Source organism: Eurosta solidaginis, chromosome 4 (genome assembly GCF_040869045.1).
Source record: "Eurosta solidaginis isolate ZX-2024a chromosome 4, ASM4086904v1, whole genome shotgun sequence".
NCBI lineage: Eukaryota > Metazoa > Arthropoda > Insecta > Diptera > Tephritidae > Eurosta > Eurosta solidaginis.
The window spans coordinates 68,279,769-68,285,768 of NC_090322.1; positions in this window are offsets into that span (position 1 = coordinate 68,279,769).

Genomic DNA, 6,000 nt, shown 5'->3' on the forward strand with positions numbered 1-6,000 from the left:
AAATTTAGGCATTATTAAGTAAAATAACTCTAAAAATATTAGGGCAACCTAACGGCTGCCTATTGACGAGCAAAAATTATATTTTTGCAATTTTTGTTGTTTTATCGGCCTACTTGATTTGTAAGATCGCGGGTTCGAATCGAGCTCAAGGCCTAACAATAATTATTTTATCATTATTATTGTTATGATAAATTTTTTCTTAATTGAAAAAATTATTAAATTAGAATAGAAGAAAGAAAAAATTTAGACAACTGCCAAAGCTCGTTGTATATATCCATTTCGGGAACTGCTAAATTCCTTCATCGGCAACGTTTAGGCGCCGCTGCTATAACGATTCAGTCATCACAGCGGTTTTTTGTTTGTCTTCATTAATCCTACTTCTATTCTGGTTTTTGCTAATTGATATTCACAACACTGCGACATCTGTTGCAGAATGAATGTGAAAATTGGACTTGTTTGATGGCAATGCTGCCATAGTGTCATATTTTATTGACACTTTTTCCCCGTGCTCTGGAATGTATTAACAATTTTTGTTGTTATATCGGCCTATCAATAGGACATTTCGGGAACTGCTAAATTCCTTCATCGGCAACGTTTAGGCGCCGCTGCTATAACCATTCAGCCATCACAGCGGTTTTTTGTGTGTCTTCATTAATCCTACTTGTATTCTGGTTCTTGCCAGTTGATGATATTCACAACACTGCGACATCTGTTGCAGAATTAATGTGAAAATTGGACTTGTTTGATGGCAATGCTGCCATAAAAAAAAAATAAATGTAAGGCGCGATAACCTCCGAAGAGATCTAAGGCCGAGCTTCTCTTCCAATTTGCGTCGTGCTCCTCTTGATTTTCCCTACAAATTGGCCGGACGGGACCTACATGTTTTATGCCGACTCCGAACGGCATCTGCTAGGCAGATGAGTTTTCACTGAGAGCTTTTCATGGCAGAAATACACCCGGAGCGCTTGCCAAACACTGCCGAGGGGCGACCCCGCTTAGAAAATTTTTCTTCTAATTGAAAAATCATATTTCTAAAATTTTGATGTTGCTTTGCTCGGGGTGCGAACCCAGGGCATACGGTGTGATAGGCGGAGCACGCTACCATCACACCACGGTGGCCGCGGTGGTGCTGCCATAGTGTCATATTTTATTGACACTTTCCCGTGCTCTGGAATGTATTAACAATTTTTGTTGTTATATCGGCCTATCAATAGGCCATTTCGGGAACTGCTAAATTCCTTCATCGGCAACGTTTAGGCGCCGCTGCTATAACCATTCAGCCATCACAACGGTTTTTTGTTTCTCTTCATTAATCCTACTTCTATTCTGGTTTTTGCCAATTGATATTCACAACACTGCGACATCTGTTGCAGAATGAATGTAAAAATTGGACGTGTTTGATGGCAATGCTGCCATAGTGTCATATTTTATTGACACTTTTTCCCCGTGCTCTGGGATGTATTAATAATTTTGGTTGTTATATCGGCCTACTGCCTTGTAAGATCGCGGGTTCGAATCGAGCTCAAGGCCTAACAATAATTATTTTATCATTATTATTGTTATGATAATTTTTTTCTTAATTGAAAAAATTATTAAATTAGAATAGAAGAAAGAAAAATTTAGACAACTGCTCGTTGTATAGATCCATTTCGGCAACTGCTAAATTCCTTCATCGGCAAGGTTTAGGCGCCGCTGCTATAACCATTCACCCATCACAGCGGTTTTTTGTTTGTCCCCATTAATCCAACTTCTATTCTGGTTCTTGCCAATTGATATTCACAACACTGCGACATCTGTTGCAGAATGAATGTGAAAATTGGTTTGATGGCAATGCTGCCATAGTGTCATATTTTATTAACACTTTTTCCCCGTGCTCTGGGATGTATTAACAATTTTTGTTGTTATATCTGTTAAGTTGTAGATTTAGTTAAGCATATGTGGTACGCCTTAGGCTATGTGTTAGGTGCACATCACTAGATACACATAATAAAGTATCATCACTAATAAGAAAACCATTGTAAAAGAAGCCACGTCTTTGTCAATATTTATATATTTAATAAAACCATTTCTTATATATTAAATAAAACCTTTTTCAATTTGATAATTGATAAAACCTTATTATGGTACCGTAGTCAAAGTTCGATTGACTTCATACGAAAATTAACTTTTGATTAAAGAAAACTATCTTGCCTTGTGTGTTACTCCCTACGAAAGAAGTCACGCAAAAAAATTTCAAATACAAAATGGCGACAAAGTGTGACATCAATATACCAATATTTGATGGTCAAAATTATACGATGTGGAAGAAAAGAATAATTATGTTCTTAAAAGTAAAAAAATGTAATGCAGTAATCGAACGGCAGAAGGCAGAGACCGACAAGCAGCAAGAATGGGAAGATCAAGATCTACGCGCTATAAATTATATATATAGTGCGATATCTAATAAGCAACTAGAGTTTGTATGCGACAAAAACTGCGTTGGAAATAATACGAAAATTCGACTCGTTATATATGAAAGAGTCTACAGCACTGCAAATTGTTTGCAGAAACAAGCTGGAGCGGCTAAAACTGAGGGAGTATTCCGACTCAGCAACATTTTTTGGGGATTTTGAGCGTTGCGTAAATGACTCGAAAACTGCAGGGGCAAGTGTGTCCGAAAAAGAAAAACTGAATTATATGTTGAATACGTTGCCGTGTTCGTATAGTTACATTGGCGATTTAATCGATACGCTGAAGGAGGAGGATCAGACGGCTGACTATGTGAAAAATAAAATTGAGATGGCGGAATTAAAAACTTCAAATGAAGAAAATGGTGGGCGAAAGTCAAATGAATTTGCTGCAAATAAGCGGCAAAATGCCCGCATATGTTATAATTGTGGCGAAGTTAAGCATTTCCAAAGATAGTGCAAAAATGGTGAAAAAAACATGTGGCGATCAACACGAGGGCGGCAAGCAGTCGGAAGAGGACGTTACGGCAAGGGCCGCGGAAATTATCACGGCAAAAGTACAGCAAGCCCGCATAGAAATAGCAAGCAAACCGAAGAGAAAAACGAAGACAGAAACAGCGCATAGGTGACAACGATTTCACGTCATATGGTGGCAAAGGCAAGCAAAGTAGAAGGTAACGAAATCAAATGGTTTTTAGATAGTAGGTGTACGGGCCACATAATAAATGATGAAAGACTTCCAAAATTATAGGGTATTTGAAAAACCTGTAAATGTTTATCTTGGTGATAATAGGGTTGTGAGGGCGGCCAAAATCGGAAATGTGCTAAGCTATTTTGAAACTTTCGGAAAAAACAATCTTATTGAAATGGAAAATGTTTTCTATATAGAGGACAGGAACACAAATTTAATCAGGTATATTAAGTTGACAAAAAATAATGTAGTGGTATCAAAAGGTAACTTGACAAAAAGCATTAATAAACAGACCAATTCTAAATATTCACGCGGAATTTTGTTCTCGCGGATTTTTTTATTCCCGCGGAAAAATTCCTCCAATTCTTTTCTCCTAGGGAGAAGAAAAATTGGGGAATAGGAATTTCGAATTTTCGAAGTCAGCTGTTTTGTCAATTGAAATTTCGTTGCGCATTTCTTATTTTGTTTAAAAAATTTAAAAGTTTAATTATTGTTGCGAATTTGTTTGAAATTAAGAAATAAGGTATAAATAATGCACATTATTGCATTTCATGTGGTATTCACTGAAATGAGTAATGAATTGGTGCCACAGCAACATCAACAGAGGAGCATAAGAAGAAGACGGCGGGATAACACAAATCCGCCGGAGTTGCCTGCTTTCATTCTGCAAAGCAATTTTCTGGCGGCCAAGTCGAGTTGAGTTCGCCTTTCGCCATATGCCAAAATCTAATTAAGCCTTCTTAAAAAATCCTTGCGCAATTTCTGGATGGCTGCATCAAATATACAAAGAGCTCTTCCGTTGGTTATGATATACTTTTCGACTTAAAATAAACAATATTGTGGTTGTTGTATTAACAGTGAGAATATTGTGGTAGAATGTAAATACATATTTTAGCACAAATTTGTACAAATAAGTGTTCTTTCTTAAAAGAACCAATTTCCTTTAACTAGGTACTTAGATGCATTCCCTTTAATTTAACTAGTGAAAAAACTCCTATGAAATGGCAAAGAAATCTCCCTCTCCCTCACATTCATAATACCTACTTTTCTCCCATAACCGGTTTCCTCTTTTTCGAACATTGTTCAGAATAGGAGGAAAGGGAGAAGTGAAAAAACTCACAAGGAATTTTTATTTAGAATACGAGGAATGGGAGAAGGAAAAAAACTCGCACAGAATTTTCGTTTAGAATTGGGCTGAAAAAGGGTAAAGTAACTGCAGTAGCGTTTAAAACCAATGGACTGTATATTATGAAAAGTAAATTAAAGCTTGATGAACATTTTTTCAATATGGCAAATAAAAATACCAAAAATATGAGTGAGAGAGAGAAGTGGCACCGATTGTTGGGTCATGTAAACTTCAAATATTTAAATCACATGTCAAAAAATCAAATGGTAGAGGGAATGCCGAGAGAACTTGAATGAAAATATGCATAATATTCCTTTTGAAAATAATAGACGAAAGGCAAAGGATTTGTTGGAAATTGTACATACTGATGTATGTGGACCTTTTTCAACAATTGGCTTCCAAGGTGAAAAATATTTTGTTTCTTTCATAGATGATTATAGCAAAATGGCAAAGGTGTATGTATTGAAATCCAAAGCGGAAGTTTTTGATTGTATCATTGCGTATGTAAATGAAAGTGAAAATTTGACGGGAAAAAGGGTAAAGATTTTACCTTATCGGCAACTCTTTGTTCGCGCGAAATGAACAGCGGGGAAGCCCAAATTTCTTCACTTATATTTTACAGGCGAACGAGAGGAAAAGAAAATGCTAAGTAATTTTTTGTTTTGAAATTTGATACTCTTATGATTATATGTACTTTTATTATTAGAAATACATCAATAAATAATGCACAATCGGAAGCTGAGTGGAAAAAAGTGAAATTCCTGTATTCCTAAGTATGAAAATTCAGATTTTTATGACAACGTATCAGTCGGCCAAGTTATCCATTGTGGACAAAGCCACGGTTCCAAAATGTTGAACACCTCACTGGAACAAGATTGACTAATACCCATTTCGTCCTTTCCAACGCCTTTTCCTTATGCGAAAAAGCGAATACATGTACTCAACTTTACAATTGGTGGAACTCCAAATTTTTGCTTCAGTGGTGGCAAGGAGTTGGTAAGAATATCTAGCTTGTTTAGCCTGTAATATTGGCGAACGCTAATTGAATAAAAATTAACTTGTTATTCAAAAGTGCTGACAATAGTAATGTTTAGCTTACAGTGAATCAATTAGCTCCAAAGGGTTAGAACTGTCCCTTTATTGGTCCGAATCGCTTTCACATTTATATTCTCCTCGCGCTCAATCAATACTAACCTAATTTGTGAGGACCCCAAAGCCGAGGACTTTGTATCCTCACAACATACACATATCCATAAATTTTTCTAAATAACTTGAAATAACTTGAAATTTATAATAATATTTGAATTTATCACTTATACATTTTATATGAAGCACCAGAAATATACATACATATGTATAACTTTATGAATTATGCCCTAAATACATATATTCTGTTGTACATTGAATTGATAATTATTAAATTGAAGAACAAATTAGAGTTGCGCACTTTTGCACGCAAGCAAAATATTTACATTTTCGCAAACATAAATTTTAAATATAGGATCACCCTAACATGCATTGAATATTTGGAAGGGAGGCAGATAGGAACAAAACATAAAAATGTAGCGGTCAATCAACCCTTTACACACTCAAAATCCAATACACCCAGCTACAAATACAACATACATAATAACTTAAGTGAATGGAGATCAGCAGCAAGTCGTCAAAATAAGCGCCGCTACTAATTGAAATTTCGCTATACATATTTACGCACTAGCATACAACATACCAACGCA